Here is a 19,635-nt window from a genome sequence, read left to right as displayed (position 1 = left end):
CTACCACCTGTGCAATGCCATAGAAATAACAACCATCCACCTGTAAACCTCCATCCTCTCCCCTGCTGCACAAAGGGAAGCTCAACAGCAGTGCACAAATGTCCCAGCAATGTCTGAGCACTGCTCTGTGCATCCCAACCTGCTCATCCCATCCACTCCTGGCTGGGCAGCAGGATTGGGGTGGCACACCGCAATGGGCACAGAGGAACATGGAAGCCCCACACATGTGAGGAAGGGGCTGGCTGTGCTCCACACTCACGTTATCAGACGTGATTTGCCCTTCTGTGGGGAGCCTCTGCTCTTTCCCGGCTCATCCTCCAGCGTCTGGGACTCCAGGATCTCATTCAGGCTGTTTTTGGCTGCGGGGCAGCTCCATGAAGAGCCGCCCCTCCACCGACCGGCACACAACAGCCGCTCCCGCGCACTGCGGCTCAGCCAATCGGAGCCGGCGGAGCTGCCGCTGCCCGATGGGACCCCCCCCCCCCACATATTGACCCCCCAGACGAGGAAGAGGAGGAGGAGAGCGACGAGGAACTGCCGCAGGAGCTGACGTTGGGGCGGGGGGGCAACGCGGGGGGGGGGTCGGCAGTGGGGGGTGGGGGAGGGGGTGGGGGAGGGGGTGGGGCAGCATTACCCCCGGACCCCGTGGCCCCCCCCCAGCCAAAGTGCTGCTCTCCGACCCCCGCGGGCTCTTTGTGCAGCCGCTGCATTCCAGTTATAGGACCCCCCCCCCCATATTGCGCTTTGCTCACCCCCACCTCCGGAACCCCCCCCCCCACTCACCACATCGCCCCCTCCCCCCCCGGGTGGGGTTATGGGGGGTGGGGGTGGGGTCGACGATGTGCCGTAAGCCGCGCCGGGGTCGTGTGACAACCCCCCCCCCCATCAAGATGAATGGGGCGCTGTCGGGGGGGGGCTCAGCCGTAAAGATAAAGCGGGGGGGTTAATGACGGGGGGGGCAGCGCTATAGGGAACGCAACTAATCTAAGCCCCCCCCCCCCACATTAACACCCCATTGTGTGTGGGGGTGGTGGGGGTGGGGCACACAATAACCCCCCCAAAGGCCAAACAGCCCCAACCCCCCCCCCTCAAAGCCGCTGCCTTACGCTGTGCCCCCCCTGCATGAAGGGGCCCCCCCCATCGATTGAGCCCCCCCCAATCCCATCTATAGTTGAGAGCTATGCTTTTTGTAACCCCCCCCTTTTAAAGGCACCCCCCCAAAGTTGTGCACGATGTGCTGCCCCCCATGAGCCCCTGACCCCCCCCCTTAAAAGATGGGGTGGGGGGGGGGTGGTCTCGGACCCCCCCTCCTTTAAACAATGGGGTGGGGGGGAGATTGTCACTGCCACCCCCCCCCACCAAAATGGACACCCCCCTTTTAAAGGATGGGGTGGGGATGAGGGGGGGGTGAAGGTGGTCTCGGCCCCCCCCCCATTAAAACGGACCCCACACCCCTTTAAAGGATGGGTGGGGGTTAGTTACGGCCCCCCCCCGGCGCTGTGTGTGTATGTGGCCCCCTCCCCGTTTTGCCCCCCCCCGTGTTGGAGTGTGCTGGGAAAGGATCTCTGTGTGGAGATTGGTTCTACTAGAGGTAGTTCTGTAAGACTGTTATATAGAGCTGTGCAGGGACTGTAAATCTGTCTGCAGAGGCTGATGATCAGTTCCGAGTGTCTGCAGTCAATGCGCATGGACAGAGCCTGTCTCTGGAATTCCCAGGGAGCGTGCACCTTGGTAAGCACAAAAACCCCAATGGAAATGGGTCAGTGTGAGCTGAGCAGCTGTGTTAGTTCCCTAAAGATGTTTCCTTTGACTTTAAGGATAGTAGTGCATTAACACACCAAAGGCTTTCCTTTATTCTTAGTTCTCCTATCTCCTATCAACCTCCAGCTACCACTGAAGTGATACAAGTTCTGTTTCTGTGACAGAGACATGAATATCCTTATCTTTTGATATCTCACATGTGCAAGAGGCAGAATTTTCTGTAACAGATCTTAAGCATAGAAGTGCTTCTTCCAGCACTCATGCAAAGGGAGAAGTAGAAATGTCCCTATGATTTAATCTTCCATCTCTAAATGAGATACCAGACTTGCATCTAAAGAGCATTAAGACATACATGTTGTTCTTCCTCAGACCCAGTCCTGGCTGTGAAATCCCCCCTAACAACTGGTGAAGCTGTACCTGGAGGGGATGCCATGTTTACTATTGACCTTACAACAACGTGTTGCGGCACTTGGTACCTCAATGGTAAAGTCTTACAGGAAAGCGAGACCTGCATCATCAAGAGAACCCAAACTACTCACAGCCTAATGATAAAGAACGTCACCAAGAACGATGATGGAGCAGAAGTGAAATTTGTTGCCAAAAATGTTGATGTCAGCAGCAAGATGGGAGTGAGAGGTATTTGCTTTGATCCTTCTCCTTTCCTCTTACAGTCAAGGCAGAGTTGCTGTGATCTGATGATTAGAACTGGGGCTGCAGGCATTCACTGACTGTACCAAATACCTGAAATTGCATCCCATGGACTGACGTGAGTCCTGGTAATGACCTAAACATGATAGCACTGAGTGTAGGATAAGCCAGTCTACCCAGCTGCTTGGTATCTGAACCAGATTGCTTCATGCCAGCTGATGAATGTCTGCAGTTCACAGGTATTGGCCAGTGCATTCAGTCAGCAGGTTTACCACTGCATCACCATAGAGCAGTACTTTCAGCTCCAGGTTCAGACAGCCTTTCTGATTGCACTGGAATAGTTTAGAAGTAGGGGAGCAATCATTCCAATAATATCTCTATCAATCAGCTTTGCATGAGAAATAGAACAAATAAAGATTCATGATGGGAGGAGCTGTTTGTCATTGGGTGGAAACCTCTGCAGAAGCATGTTTAGAGCATTCTTAATCAGTAGAAGGAGATGTTTGGTTGATTTTTACTTAGTAAATCCGGCAAGAAGACCAAATGAAATATCTTGAATTGCTCAGCACTGACACAATGATGAGTGCAGGAACAGAAGGTGATACTTTTTCAGAGATCTTGGGGCAAATATTGACCACGTTAGCCTGATATCAATTGAAATAACGAGGCCTTTGCTCCTGACAGGTGCTGCAGTGAGATTTACCAATAAGAGCAAAGATGTAGAAAAGATCTCTGCTCAGCTGCGTGAGGAAGCCAAACTGCAGGCTGAGCTTTCAGACACAGGCGCTACTGTGGAGTGGATGAAGGATGGGAAGGAGCTCAAGGCCAGTGAAAATTATGAACTGCAAATTGTGGGGAAGAAACACACCCTGAAAATTCACAGCATCTCAATGGATGATGCTGTAAGTTGTCAGTGCATCTGTGAGGGGGATAAAATGCTCTATCAGCTTTCACTGAAAGGTATGTGACAGTCTGGGCTGTCCTCTTCCGGCCCAGGGCCAGCAGACTGCATTCACCTGACTCCCCGACAGTCCAGCTGTTGTCAGACAGCATCTGGGGTGTTTTCAGTGGCTGTTTTGACTTGAACTGGCCAATCTGCTTTGTAGAGCCATTTGATTTCTGTGTTGTGTCCTGTGATTCGTCCCTAAGATATAGAGGAAGTCAAGGGAAAGATAGGAAAAAGAGCATCCCAGCCTTCCTGCTCTTCTCTCAGGGTGGCCACGAGAGATGAAGTCAACAGCTCTTTTTGTAGCAGTGATCCCAAATGTAGAAGAGACCTGTGAAGAGTAACAGGGATGTTTACTTAGCTGTCATTCCATGGTGGGCTTTTTCTTACACTGATGTAGAGAGAAACTGAACTTTCCCACGCAGGTCTCTGTTTTGCTGCAGGGTGTAGGTCTGATCTCTGAGATCCACACGCTGGGCCTTGATTGCAATAAATGAGAGCCCTTTGTTTGCTCCAGTGGAAGACTTTCCATTTCTGCAGTACCCTCTGCAGATGACACAAATGCAAATGCACCTTCTTCCCAGCAACAATTGCCTTTTTTTTTTTTTTAAACTGAGTATGCATGAGGCTCTTCATCATATTCTGATGGCTTGTCACCCTTGTTGATCCATGGAGAAACAACAAAGCCCTAGGGTAGTGTATGCACTTTGGCTTACTTAATTGCTTCTTCTCAAAGAACAAACTCCAGAGAGACATGGAGACAGCTCCCAACAGAACTGAATAATGGGTCTAAATTGATGGAGAGCAGAACTTCCTGCCAAGGTTTGTCAGCTAGTCTTAATTTTGCTTTTCTTCTCTCAGTCATGTTAGCATAATATTTCATACTGGCAGGTCTGCCCCCAGAATTAATTGAATTAGCTGGTGGACGTTTCCATGTGCTTTGCACTGTAATGTGACTATCAAATGAGTAATCAATGCTGTTATTTTAAAACCTGTGTTGGCAAGCTGTAAGACAAACAACTGCTGTTGGTAGCTTGGTTACTGCAGAATCAGCTTTCGTGTATCTCATAGATAGGGAAGAGACCCTTAAGGGTCAGCTAGTTGGACTCCCTTGCAATGAACAGGGGCACCGCAGCTCCATCAGGTGCTCTGAGCCCTGTCCATCCTGACTTTGAACATCCTCAGGCTCACAAATCTTATACCTATGCCACACACTCGCAGTATTTCACCATTCAGCATCGCCACTTGTATCTTCTCTTGCTGTAAATCAGAGCGAGCTGGTAAATCATCTGCTGTGCGGGTCAGCTGTGTCTCTCCCATGGGCATCACGTGGCTGCTGGGAGGCTCTGAAGAGCTGCGGCCAGAGGTGTGTCACCCGCTGGGCCTCGTGCCCAAAGGAGCCCACAGGAAAGTGTTGTTGCAGTTTGTCATGCACTGCACTGCCATGAGACTTGACGTGCCAGACATCCTCTGACACGTGAGCTCCTGCATCCAGGCAGGACATCTGAGACGTCTCCTTCAGCCTGACGTGGCTGCAGTTTCACACTGGTTTTACTAAGGAAGGAGAAGGCACGTGGATGAAACTCTTTTCCTGCTCTTCCTGGCATTAGCTCATAGTACAAGTAAAGCACTGTCAGGTCAAGCCTGGAGGAGTAATGCTTGTCACTGACATGCTCCTGTTCAGGGTGGAGCTGGAGGGTAAAATAACACAAGAAATTGTCATTGAAATTCAAGATCTGAGAAATTCAGCTGGCTGCATTCACAGAACCTGGCGTTAAGATCTGTTTTCTGGTTTATTTTCCATAACCCAGTCCTCATTTATGAACTGAAGCTCTACTGAAAACCTTTTGCTGTGTATGCTCATGCTGCAGTGCAGCTCTTGTGACCTTTAACAGCACATTCAAGTTCCTCTGATCACAGGATCCTTAAGGTTGATTAAGACCCTCTAGTCCAACTGCTCACCCATCACCACCATGATGCTCACCATCAGCTAGCTAAAAACTCAGCAGAGATGATAGATCAAGCACAACACTGGATTTGGGATGGCTAGAGATTCCTAAGATATTGAAGGATTGCTTGCAGGTGGTGTTGGCTCAGGTATTCACCCTGCATCCCACCTCCCGTTCTGTTTGGTTGAGAATCATGCATTCTGCAATTTCACTTTGTAATTCAAAGACCCTGGCTTTATCTGTTGAAAAACTGATCTAAAACAAGCCAAGAAGACTCCGTTGGAACTGGTGGATGCAGAACAAAGGCATCCCCAAAGGACAAGTTGCACTGTTTGATGAACATTATTGGATGAGAGCTAAGCTAAGATTTAAAAGGTTCTGGGGCTGTCTCTGAGCATCAAATACAGAGGAAGCCTGCATGATTCCCTGAGAATGGATACCTCCTACTTTGGTGTAGGGTTAAGGGAACACTAGCAGTAACTCCTATCACAAAATGTCACATGGTTCATACAAAAAAGTCATCAAGAGGGCTTAATTAATAGCACCAAATGGTCACAAGATGGTCTTAGGGCAGGGAAGTAATCTATCTATGTGATATTGATTGATGCTGTTAGTTCTTAACAGCTTGACTCTAGAGTGACTGTTCTTCTTTGGTCACCTAGTTTTAAAAGAATAGATTGCTCCTGTCTATTACAATTTTTAACGAATTATTTGTTCACTGATGCCATAAATGTGCCTGTCATAGCAATTGGCCTTGGTATATTCAGTGACTGAAAGCAACAGTTGTTGCTCTAAGAACTGCAATACTAAGCTTGGTCTGCCTGTAGCTGACAGCCATCAGCTTGCTCCTCAGGCAGGTTCTGTCTGGATGGAATGAAGGGCATGAAATACTGATGTGCTCATCAAACGCTGCTTGTTAGCTTAGAGACAAGGTGTTGAATAGGTTTGTTCATGTATTGCAAACACGTTACTTAGCTGCCTTCATTTTAGCTTCAGAAGAACATGTGCAGAATACAGAATTGATTAGAAGAAATAAGAACTGTCTGCATAGAACTTACTCTTTCCTTCCACAGGAGAATCAAGCACACATTTGTATGTGAGTACCTCCAGAGGTGAAACTCGATCACCCAAATGTAATGAGCAGAGACATTACAATCAGTTCTAACTGTATCTTCATGCTGTGCTGAAGAAGCCTGAGTCAGGATGTAAACCACTTTCTCTTTTTTTCTTCAGATGGAGCCATTAATTTTGTCAAGAAGCCCAAAACGACTCCAGAAATATCAGTCAGTCCTTCTGAAGACCTGGAGCTGGTGTGTGAGGTGTCAGCTGCAAGCGGAGCTGTCGTATGGAAGAAAGATCAAACAGAGGTGAAGCAGGACCAGAGGACAACCATCATCTCCCAGGGGACGCACCGCAAGCTCATGGTCAAAAATGTGACCCTGAAAGACCAAGGGAGCTACAGCTGTGAAACAAAAGATGACAAAGCAACATTCCAAGTGAAAGTCAGAGGTGAGAAAATGCTTGGAATCCCAGAGATAAAGGAACGCTTCATTTGGTGTGTCTTGCATTGGGAGGATCAACTGACAGCCTCTCTGGTGCAAAACATTTTGGCTCTAGGACTTTCTTTGTCATCTAGTGTCATAGCAACACTTTTCTACATGTGCTTTTCCATCCAGGAATGAATTACTGCAACAAACCATAGGCAAGGAGGGTAACTTGTGCAGCTCTTGTAGTCAGCTGGTGTCTGCAGGGTTACAGTGCAAGAGCACACCAGGCATGCAAGGAGTGAGAAAAGGGGAGGTGTTTGAGGAGATCTGGTTACAAAATTTGAATGACACAATTAGGTGGAAAATGCCAATAATCAGACTCATAAATGGCCTGGGTTGCAAAGGCCCACGGTGCGCATCCAGTTCCAACCCCCTTCTTCCTATGTGCAGGGTTGCCAAGCAGCAGCCCAGGTTGCCCAGAACCACATCCAGCCTGGCCTTGAATGCCTGCAGTGATGGAGCATCCACAGTCTCCTTGGGCAGCCTGTTCTAGAGGGCCGTTCCCTTCTGATTTACTGGAAATGTAGAGAGACATGAGAAGAAAAAAAGAGAAGGGAGGAGGTTCAGCAGTGCATGCAGGTGTTCTAAATCTCATGTCCAAATCTGCTATCAGACTGCGAAATGTTTAGCTTTCTGATATGATATGATGTGATATGATAGGATATGATATGATATGAAGTGATATGCCTATCATTTCCCAAAGCAAAATAGAGGGGAAAGTATTTTCCTGTCTTAATGAGGCATCACAATGCTCAATGTGAAGGGCAAGTATAGTGAAAACGGGGAGCTGGAGTAAGCTCTGCAGCAGACTACAGCAAAACGGTGTGACTGTTGTGATGTCCCTGCAGAGAAAGAAGACGTGTTTACAAACAAGGACAAGGTACAAAAGGAGGTGAAGGCTGTACTGACTCAAAATGCCACGCTGAGCTGCGAGGTGGCCCAGGAGAAGACGGAGGTGAAGTGGTACAAGGAGGGGAAACTGATCACCTGGAGCAAGAAGTTCAAGGTGGAGTCAGAGGGCAAACAGCGTCGGCTGGTGGTGAGCCAGGTGGAGAAGAAAGATGCAGGGGAGTACAGCTGCGAGGCTGCTGGCCAGAAACTCACCTTCAAGATTCATGTAACTGGTAGGAAACACATTTTGGTTGATATTCTTTGATTATTCCATAGTCTGGCTGTGGAAACGTCTGTGTGAACGTGTCCTCTTTATTCTGCCATGAAACTGTTTTGGGGAGGATGAAAATAAATGCTTACAAACATGCAGCTAAAATGATTATTTGTTTTTAACAGTGTTTCATCCAGTTCTTCCCCTAGGACTACTTTTATCATCAGCTGTCCATGGATGTCCAACTGTGATTTGTAAAATGTGCAACACTGCTCTGCCAGTTGATATTTCCACAGTAGTAGTTACAGATCTCTACTGTGGCTGCACTGAGAAGGTTTGGTTGTCGGTGTCCTAAGAACTTTTAGTCAGAGGCATTGCACTTGCCTTTGGTTTGTTGAATCCCACGTTGACGACCATTCGTTCCATGTTCTGTAAATGTAATGATCAGTCGTGAATCCATTGATACCTTTCTAATTGTACGTTTCTCATTAGTCTCAGAGTTTAGCATGGAGGCAGATCTCTCACTCCAGCTGCAGTAGAGATTGCTCTGGTGTCAGTATATTTTGCACAAGATCTGGTAAATTTTAACTTAGACTCCAGATAGCCATGGGCACATCAGCTGCATTCTGAGTGACCATTAGTGAGCTGGCTGATGACGAGGGTTTGTCTTCTGTTTTATTTGTAGCTGCACTCTACTGGTTTTTGCTCATAAGTCATCTTGTTCTCTGTTAACTTTACAGTTCTCGTCTTGTATTCTGAGCTGATTAGGACAGGGAATCTGTTTTCTCCTCTTCTTTCTTATGGCAGTGAACACATTGGAGCTTAATCCTGGTCAAGGTTTGGCATTTGATCAGCTATGTGGAGGAGCAACTGTACTGGGAGTCTACTGCCTTTCTGCTCACACAGACCTGGTGTCCTTGCAGGGCATAGCTTGCGTTCTGTTCCCTTGTAAAGGTTGCAGTCTTTGCTCTCTCCATCTTGGGGCATTCTGCTCCTTCAGTCCCTGGTGTGCAATATATCTCTGCTCCTGTAGTAGACAGTTTTGCTGCTGCCTGTGGTGTAGACTCTAAACTATCAGCTCTTACTATTCCCACACCACGTGGATGTGATTCTGGGGCCTTTGGATCTGTTCCGTGAGTTGTGTCGCTCATGCTTTTGGCTCAGGAAACTGGCAGTTTCAGAAAATAGTGGTTTACAGAAAGGGTAGATTTGGGAGGTATCTGTCAGAGCAAATGAAACATGAACGTTGACAGAAAGACTATGGCAACAGCTGGAATCAACCAAGTTAATCCTCAGCAGCCAAAGCCAGCCCACGTCTTATTGCAGAGGTGTAGGGAGAAAACACAGCAATGTAGTGCTTTTACACTTGAATTTTGCTAGCTGAGGGCTATTATTAGCTGTTTGCCTCAGAAACCAAAGGTTTTCTGTTCTCTTTCAGACCGGATGAGCTCATGGCTGCACAGGGTAATGTAATACCTCCTCCTCTGCCATACGTGGAGAGTGCTTGCCTAGCTACTGTTGCTGTATTTCTTATGTATTTCTCACTGTAACATGACGTGCAAGTCCAGCCCTCACTGCAAAATGATGTGGTGTGAAAGTCAGGAGGGATTATGAGTACTCTTGGAGTGGTTGGCTCTTTCACTACAGAAATCCTCATCTTACTAGCTTCTCCCAAAGTGCAATGGCTTTCTGAGTCTTAATTTGTCCTCTTACCATTGCACTCAGAAAGCTTTTCAGGGTTCCTCTACCCCAGGGTTCCACTAGTAGCACAGAACAATCCCATTTTAAGGACATGTTGAATGTTAGGTGCTGAGTGTTGAGCATTACGGGATGCAGATTAGACCTTCTTGCTTAAAAGAAACAAGTGCTGCACACCTTGGAAACCTATAGAAAACTAGAGTAAAAAGGGCTGATTCTGCCATCTCATTATCTCAGTATTTGTGGTGCACGCTGAAATCCTTATTTGAAGTGGGCCAAAGCTCCATTGCATTTGTGAGAAGTTTTGCATCACCTGGTTGGTCTAGGCCATGTTTGTTGTCTTGCTAATAAGCAACCCTTCTGATCTTCATCAAATCATTGCTGTGGGGTGGGCGGCAGTGCCAGTCTGCTCTCCGTATAGAGCATAGAGGGCTCCTTGCAGGGTGGGCAGTGCCATGTTGGAGCTGCTGTCCCAGGGCTGATGGCACATCACACTGTGTTTTGGGGTGGAAGGTTTGCCCCTGTTCCCTTGATTCCATTAGTGCTGCTTTCCTCATGAGCTTCACTCTGAAGCCTCCCCATGGAGCCCTGTGGGTAGCCCCCCCCAATCCTGTTTTTTGATAATAGCAGGACTAGGGGAAATGGTTTTAAGTTGAAGGAGGGAAGATTTAGGTTGGATGTTAGGGGAAAGTTCTTTACTAGAAGGGTGTTTAGGTCCTGGAACAGGCTGCCCAGTGAGGTTGTGGATGCCCCGTCCTTGGAGGTGTTCAAGACCAGGTTGGACAGGGCCCTGGGCAACCTGATCTAGTAAATGTGTATGTTTGGTGGCCCTGCTAGGCAGGGGGGTTGGAACTACATGATCCTTGAGGTCCCTTCCAACCCGGGTAATTCTGTGATTCTGTGATTCTGTGATTGCAGTTGGAAAAGACCACAAAGATCCCCACATCCAGCCTCACCCCATCCCACCATGCACACTGCCCACGTCCCTCAGTGCCACATCTCCATGGTTATTGAACACTCCCAGGGATGGTGACCCCACCACCTCCCTGCAAAGCTGTGCCACCACATCACCATTCCTCTTCAGAAGAAGGTTTTCTTAACATCCAACTTGATCCTCCCCTGAAAATCATCATTCAGAACAGGGGCTGTTGGAGATGGGCGGAGAGAATGATGCTTCTACAGTCAATACAAGCAGGGAGATCAAATGTAGAGTGTGTCAACTGCATTCTTGCATTGGCTTGCTGCCCTGCTCCCTCGCCTTCAGTGGACTGCAGTGCTGGTGGTAGAGCTGTGGTGTGAATCCTGGGATTGCACGTACTGCAACGGTCAGCAGCACAGGAACTTGAGCTGAACTTACCCTCCTGGGCAGCTGCTGCCACTCAGAATTCAGACAGCATGCAGAGGAGAAGGTCATGAAGGAAGGGAAAGGGATGGCAGCAGAAGGCTTCAAGGAGTGACAGCAGGGAGGTAGGAGATAGGGGACAGGTCCTGGAAGGGTTTGCCATGACTGCTGGGGAGCAGGAGCCTTCCCGGTCACCTGAGCTGGGTATGCCTGAATATGCTTGCATGAATGATCTGAATGAGTGGTCTTCCATGTCTCCACTGCAAATAAAAGGCAATGTCAATCCCCCTCACACCTGCTAGTCCTGCATTCATGCTTGGAGCCTCTGTCTTGGTATCAACATCAGGACCCTGGGATCTTTCCTGGGACCCAAACAAGCATAGGAAGCTTATTCAAAATTGCTCTGCTGTTAGAAGCTGGCTAGCACTAGAGAAGTCCATGATGTAAGTGCGTCAGAAATATTCTGCACTTCTACAGCCTTTTGTAGGGCAAACCATGGAATAGAAATGGAAGCCCATTTATTTAGGGTTTATCTGTTCTCCCACGCCTCAAATAGGAACTAGCATGAACGCTCTCAGCGACCAGTTGTTGGTAAAAGGAGAATCAGATAAAACAGTCATTAAAGTAATCAATAAAAGATTCAATGTATCAATCGATCCCACTTAGCAAAGTGATTAACTGAATCACCTTAACTGAAGTGTGTATGCCTAACTAATTACACTTGCTATCTTTCTGATGCTAACTCCATTTGTTGACACAAAGGGTAAGGTGGGCTTTAAACACTTTCTTCTTTATGTGTTAGGTATTAAGAGGAGATGACCTCAGCCAGTTCTCTGAAGAATCAGAGGTTGCTGTGAGTACAAAACCATGATTTATGCATAAAACCGAGCTACAAAATCTAATGTAGGCCAAATATTCACCATATTAAGGGCTATATCATTACCAAAGGGTAGAGTCAAAAGATGGTTTTCTGCTCTTAAATTTCTATGGTTTCCTGATTTTGAGGTCTTCATAACTGAGCTGTACTTGGATGATATCCAGTGTAGAGTGCAGCAATATCAAAAAGACAGACAGATGAAGATCTGTCATTGTCTTCATTAGAAGAAAACTGAAAATTAGGAGTCCTAGCTGATAGTAAAGACTACCCAGAGGGATGGGATGACCATAGGGACTGTGCTGAGGATGCATTATAATGTGTGATAAACACTGTGAAGCAGTGTTGCTCCAGGAAATGGTCCAATACAACATAGAAGCAACTTTTAATGTCTTCTAGTCACAAGCTGTTCATATCTAATGTATATTTTACCCAATGTTTTCCAGTTCAATTCCAGAAGCAGAGGATGCCTTTATCAACAAGCAGAAGGTGCAGAAGGAGGTGAAGGCTGCACCAACAGAAAATGCCACGCTGAGCTGCGAGGTGGCCCAGGAGAAGACAGAGGTGAAGTGGTACAAGGAGGGGAAACTGATCACCTCGAGCAAGAAGTTCAAGGTGGAGTCAGAGGGCAAACAGCGTCGGCTGGTGGTGAGCCAGGTGGAGAAGAAAGATGCAGGGGAGTACAGCTGCGAGGCTGCTGGCCAGAGACTCACCTTCAAGATTCATGTCACAGGTGAGAGAAATTGTTTCGACTGTATTGAACCCCCCAACAAAGAAGGAGGGGAAAGTTAAGTGGTTTGACACATTTAACCCCAGCATTCAGTGATGTAGACGGTGCTTAAATTCTGTTTAATTCGTGTACTTTCTGTTTGCCTTCTGAAGCTATGAACGCAGAGGACTTGGGTAGCCTCAGCTTAAGACAGGCTGGAAATAATTCGGGAATTTCCCTGGGGATCTCAAGTAGATGCAATGATAGCAAAATGAGAAGTCAATAATTTCAGGGGAAATTAAAGAATATTAAAGATATCTTCAGGGCACAAGCACACCCCTGCAAATGCTTCTTCCTAAATAGTCTCAGAGACAGCATTTGGTCACAATGCTAGACGGCGGCATTGGTGGTTTCTATTAAATTAAAGAAACCTGCAACTAAAAAGGTTTTCCAGTATTTTCTTTTGTTTTCTTCTCTATAGCAGGTACAAAAGAAATGCTTAAAAATAGTAAGGCTTCAAGCTGGTGCTTTTCCTTCCAAAATGGAGGAAGACAGGCGTTCTATTTATTAGGAGAGTCTGATAAGAAAGTGGAAAAAGTCTTTTTACCAGGGTCTGTAGCAACATAAGAAGGGGCAATGGTTTCAAAAGTGAAGAGGGTAGACTCAGTTTGGACATGAGAAAAGTTCTTTATTATGAGGGTGGTGATACACTGGAACAGATTGTCCAGAGAAGGTTGTGGGTGACTCATCATTGGGAGTGTCCAAGGCCAGGCTGGATGGGGACCCTGGGCAGCCTCATTTAGTGAATGATGTCCCTGACCATGGCAAGAGGTTGGACTGGATGATCTTTAAAGCTTCCTTCTATACCCAAACCGTTCTATGATTCCATAGGGGAAACCATTTTATTACTGCCTCTGAAAACTCAGGAGATATTAGAACTGCTTTCAGAAATAAGTAGGTGAGAAAAATACATTTCCTCACTATGACTTAATCACAAACAGAATTTAACCTTGATCCTCACCTGGCTTTTGCTGGCAAAGCAACTTACAGCTGTCAGCTTGTTTGGACAATTTAATGCCTGTCCCCTTGTATGAAACAGACTTTTCAATGACTGCGTATGCTGGTGTGCTGCTGGACAGTGGGGAAAGGGGTGTTTTTTAATTTTTGAAGATTTTGGAACATGATACTGGTGGAAATGAAAACAAGTTTAGGGCTATCTAAGCTGTTTTGGTCTGGCAGGGAGGAAGTTCTTCACTGGCAATTGATATAGTTCAGATGTTGGCATTCAGTTCATAGCACTGTCAGGAAATGTGAGTGGGAAAGCTGTCCTCAACGGTACAGTCCAAAGACTAATTTGGGCATTTGGGGAAGGCTGTGTAGAAAAGATTCATGTCTTAAATGTGCCCATTTGCCTTCAATTCCAGAAGCAGAAGATGCTTTTATCAACAAGGAGAAGGTGCAGAAGGAGGTAAAGGCTGAACCAACAGAAAATGCCACACTGTGCTGCGAGGTGGCCCAGGAGAAGACGGAGGTGAAGTGGTACAAGGAGGGGAAACTGATCACCTCGAGCAAGAAGTTCAGGGTGGAGTCAGAGGGCAAACAGCGTCGGCTGGTGGTGAGCCAGGTGGAGAAGAAAGATGCAGGGGAGTACAGCTGTGAGGCTGCTGTCCAGAAACTCACCTTCAAGATTCATGTCACAGGTAAGACAGGTGTTGTATGAAATACAGCAGAGATCAGTAAAGTAAAATCTAGTTTCTATTATACAGTGATCCAGTTGCAGTAGTCTGTGCTGAGGTTTTTCCCCTATAATTGATTGCCTGGGTTTGTAGCAAGTATTTGGATTTAGTATGGCACAAAGACCTGTTTCAGTCTGTCTGTAGAATAATAATTACTGATATACGTACAGTGGAAGCAATATTCAAGATATTATTCAAATCTCTCCAGTGCCTGAGATCCCAAACTGTAATTCTTGTTCACCGAAACATTTGACTAAGATAAGTATGTGCAGTGAGGCTGGAGTGCATGTTGTACGTGCAGCCTTTCATGGCAGGAGAAGCAGGAACTTCTCCTAGTAGTACACTGCCTTTTTACTATGCCTTTATGTTGGAGGCTGCATCTGGATAGGTGAGTCTGCTACTCACAGTAAGAGACCTGGTAGAGCTGACTATTCCCAGAGCTCAAAGTAAGATAGATATCTGCAAATCACACACAAAGAACAAAGGACTGCGTTGATGAGCATATTTCCTTTCTGCCTTTGACAGTCACAGTTGTGGCAATGGTAGAGGCCATGAGGTGCAGCGACTCGGCACGGACTCAGATGTGAACGATCCAAATCGTTTATTACAAGTTCTCACATCCCTTATATACCTTCACAAGTTGTTATTTTCTAACTTTCCCATCCGCCCTTACAACTTTCCCAAACATCTTACATGTCAACAAAGCATTCTACAAAACACTTTTCAACTGTCCATGCAGGCACATAACCAATCAGAGCTGTGAGACTCTTCTTCTCCTTGCAGAGGTGTCCTTGGTTCCCATGCTGTTTATCTTGCTCCACAGCTGCTGCTCTGAACAGCTTTTCTTGTATTCCCACAATTCCCCCTTTTTTGTTTATTGACAAGCTACTACCATACTATAAAATAATAACGCTATTTATATTAATAACATAATCATTATAACTCAATCAAGGCCTCGATTGACAATACTCTAAAAGTGAAAAAAGAGACAAGTCAAATACAACATAACAACATTACTGTTAAACCCACTAAAAAGAACAAACATGTTTGTACTGCAACCTAAGTTTCTGCAACCTGAAAATAAATCCATGAGGGTCCCATTGTGTTAATCCGTAACTGATCAGGAAAAGGCTTCAATTTTTATATACTCTGATATATTGATTTTTAATGACCACTAAAATTTGTGCAGTAAATGCTTTTAAGATGTTCATAACCGTGCTCTACCAACTGAGTTATCTGGGCTAATAATTGATTAATGATCGCACAATTTAATGGAATAGCATGTCAAATAGAACCAATTTTAGAGGACAAATGTACTAGAGTATCACTAAGGGCATTATTACTTATTGACCCTTGAGAAACAGCAAGCCATGTTGGTGGTGGATGTGACAGGTAGTGCCAGCAGGGCGTCCCCTGCTTCAAGGTGCACATTTCCTCTCTCACCCATCACAGATTCTCTCCTGCATTCAGGGTCTGAAGGATTTCTTCCAGTTGTACACCACATCCGCATGGCCAGTGCGTGATATAGAGCCCAAGTGGAACACCTGCTTGGAAAACAGAATAAACCATCAAATTTAGTTCTATTAGCATGCACTTTTGTCTAAAATGATGCATGGTTATATTTTCAGATCCCAATTAATTGGATGTAAAAGAGGTATCCGTTCTATGATACAGGGTCATCTCTTTGCCTGGGATTCCTTTCCAGGTTTTGTCTTTGCAAATTAAGAAAAGCTAATTAATAGGTTAATAACATCATAACCAAACAGTACTAAAACATTAAAAGAGCTGTTCCTGTAGATTCTAGCATTGATTAGATCAAATCCTGTTTAATACATATCTGATCTATTACTAAAATAGAAGAAGCACACAACATCCTAGCTAATGCCTTAAACTCTAAATCTTGAGACTGCATTCACCTGTATGTGCTGTGGAAAATACGTAAGAAGAATGAGTATCTATTGTTACATGTGCATATTTTAGACGGCCAAATTCAGGAACGTGAGTGACATCTGTCTGACACAGTTGAAGAGGTGCAGTGCCACATGGATTTGTCTGAATCTGAGGCAAAGAGCTATCAGTCAAATTATGTAGCTGATATTCAGTCATAAACACGGTGTATTGCATAGGAGAGAGGATCATTCTTAACACAGTTTTCCAATCGTGAGGGGTCATAGCGTAACTGTCACTGTTTGTAACCAAAAGATTGTATGTAAAGGCTGACTGAACTCCGAATGTTCTCACTGACTCCCTTAGCTCCTTCACTGCCTCATAAGGCAGAGATTCCAAACGGGGGACCTGATTAGGAAAGGTCTGCAACGTGTCAGCATCACTTCTTAATATTGTTTCTTTTTTGCATTGCTCTAAGACATCACAGTACGCTGTAGGGAAATTTGTCACTCTTGCTTCCTTCAAAGTATCATCAGGAGGAAATGCGTCTGATTCTCTTTCTGGATCTTCTGGACCGGGGTCACAACGATCCCCTGGTTTCGATCCGTCCGTGTCTTTAACCACGTTACACGCCGGCTGCACAGACGCAGCAGCGCATGACGTGGGGGGGGAGGAGGGCAGAAGCGGCGCGACGAACGTCGTAGGCGGAGCGAAGGGCGAGGGCGCCGTAGAGGGTGGCAACGCGGCGAACGTCGGGGGAGGAGCGAACGGCGGGAGCGCGAAGGGGGGCGGCCGCGGCCCCTCGTCTCCCCGAATCGGGGAGGGGTCGGAGCCGCCGGTCGGATCCGGGCACGGGCCGCTTCCCGCAGCGAGAGGCAGCGGCGGGGTTGGGACGGAGGGCGGCAGGGAATGGTCGGAATAAATTCTTTCCCGTCGTGATTGCTTAATCCCTTCCATTATCCGGCTCCAAACGGGCAACAGCTTAGCAGCCTTTCTGTCTTTAGCGAGAGAAGCCTCGTAGAGTTTTGAGCCGATTCTGTCCCAAAGTTCTCCATCGAGAGAGAACTCAGTTTTTGGAAATTCAGGGACATTTTTGCTTATCCATTTAAGAAGAGTAGCTAATGCTTTAGTAGACACAGTCTTATCCTGATACGGTAACACTGACCGCAATACTTCGAGATTTACTTTCTGCTCCTTCGTTAGTGAGCTCCCCATAGTTCCTACTGCTCACCTTCTGTCCTGCAGAACGGGGCGGGTGCGCGCGAAACAGTCTCTCCGAAGTTCAGTCGGGCGACGCTGCCGGACCGGGCTCGCTCAGCCGCGGGTTGATTTGCCCCACGTTGTGGGCGCCATTTGCAGCGACTCGGCACGGACTCAGATGTGAACGATCCAAATCGTTTATTACAAGTTCTCACATCCCTTATATACCTTCACAAGTTGTTATTTTCTAACTTTCCCATCCGCCCTTACAACTTTCCCAAACATCTTACATGTCAACAAAGCATTCTACAAAACACTTTTCAACTGTCCATGCAGGCACATAACCAATCAGAGCTGTGAGACTCTTCTTCTCCTTGCAGAGGTGTCCTTGGTTCCCATGCTGTTTATCTTGCTCCACAGCTGCTGCTCTGAACAGCTTTTCTTGTATTCCCACAATGAGGAGTCTGTTCAGGAAGCCAGGAGTACTGTTCTGGGTCATGAAAAGGCAGCCAGTGGTTTGACTATCACATGTTTATGTGTTTTGATGTTTCACAGTGGGTCTTAAGTAAAAGGAACTCAGGTTTTGGTTGCCTGCAGGACAGATGTTCTTTTGGGTTCAATATGTTTGCATAGTGACTTGCAACCATGGGACTGGTGTTCAAGGACCCTCTTGGTTCCTTCAGTTCCTAGGTTCTTTCTTGCCTAGATTTGACACTTTGTTTCAACAGAAGAGCTGATATTCTCTATGAAGGCTATTAGTTGGGCCCAAGTGGTAACCTAAACCTGTTCCAAGCTGTACATACAAACCTGCAAGATGGTCTCATTTCAGTCCCTCAGTCAATACTTTTTCTTTTCTTCCCTCAGAGCCAAAACCTGTGTTTATAAACCAGTAGCAAGTGCTGAAAGAGGTGAGTGTCAGCTGTCCAGGCTCAACGTGGATGTCAAGTGGTTCAAGGTATGGCATGTAATGGTATTTTCCTTTCTGACTTCTCTGGAAATGAATGAGAGCCTTTAATTTCACTTCCAAGGGATGCGAGTCTGAGCTTTTGCTTGATAGCTTTTGCACTGCTCTCTTTTCTTTATGCTCTTTTACTTGCCCAGATCAGCACTCTTTGTTATTATGTCCTGAGTTCATTTATCAAGTTGAAATGGAAGTTTGTTTTGGGTTTCTTGTGAACTCCTGAGGTCTTGCTGCACAAAATATTGTTGGTTGAACTACAGTACAGTCTTGAGCTTCAAGTCTAACACAGAAATTCTCAGCCAGGATTTTGTAGCCTTGTTGTAAACTGGGTTTTAGGGTGAAATCTGAGTTTTCTTTGCACCTGACTGTGTGAGAATTTGCTCTGGCACTTTGTGTAACTCCCCGGTGCTCAGCTGTTCCTTCCCTTACTTGGGGATAACATCATTTATTCAAGGTGATGTCCAAACAGGCTTGTTAACAGTCCTCTGCAGTGCTTTAAGCTGTCATAGGTCAGCCAGAATTTATGCATGTTCTATAGACATTCCTCCATGTTGAAAACACTGCACTGTGCTTAAGCTTCAGCATATGTGCCAGTAAGCACAGTTCCATTAATTCTAGGGGAGTGGGTGAATTAAGCATAGATCTGAAGGCTCCCTTTGCTCAGTGCAGAGATGGAAGGACTCATGGAGATTTGACGTTGATATTTTCCCTTCTAGGATGGGAAGGAGCTCTGCCAAAGTAAAAAAGTGGGCATTACTTCCCAGGGAAATAAGAGAAGTCTCATTATTCACAAGTGTGAATATGAAGATCAGGGAACATCCACATGCTGAGCAGCCTAAGACAAGACATCAGCTACCCTAAATGTTCATTTTATGTTTAACTGAAAGAGCAAATAAATCCTATTGTGGTATTTTGCACCACAGGAAGAAATGCTTCATGGGCAGTTTGGGCATTTCTTGGTTAGTCATTTTGGATACCTTTCTCTTTCTTCTTTATGCTCAAGACAGATTTTCCCTCCATGTGTTGCATTGGTTAAACCCCAGTTTGTAGCTCATCACCAGGCTCTGAAGCATCAGACTGGTTACTGAACACACGGGTCTGCTGTGCCCTGGTAGATGCCACCTTCCCAAGGGACGTATGAAAGGATGCTTTTTTCTGATTTCCTACTAGATGCTGTCCTCATGTGGCCACTTGGGTTCAGTGTTAGCATGAACATGAACATCTGTCCTGTCCCATGACTTTGGTGAACTCTCATTTTCTCTCTCATTCTGCAAC

General features: G+C 46.2%; 1 long non-coding RNA gene across 1 annotated transcript; it reads right to left on the bottom strand.

Annotated features, from left to right (window-relative positions):
* Positions 1–14,896: 14,896 nt before the first annotated feature.
* LOC146754953 (uncharacterized) lies at positions 14,897–16,701 on the bottom strand. Its single transcript, XR_014938543.1, has 2 exons — positions 16,229–16,701; positions 14,897–15,856 (listed from the first exon to the last, which is right to left on the bottom strand). It is a non-coding gene; the product is annotated as an uncharacterized LOC146754953 (long non-coding RNA).
* Between the last annotated feature and the right edge of the window lie 2,934 nt (positions 16,702–19,635).

Source organism: Coturnix japonica, chromosome 37, assembly GCF_054131305.1.
Source record: "Coturnix japonica strain WE chromosome 37, WE-NBRP24, whole genome shotgun sequence".
Lineage (NCBI taxonomy): Eukaryota > Metazoa > Chordata > Aves > Galliformes > Phasianidae > Coturnix > Coturnix japonica.
The sequence above is the reverse complement of the archived record's forward strand: the minus strand, read 5'-3'. Positions and strand labels throughout refer to the sequence as shown.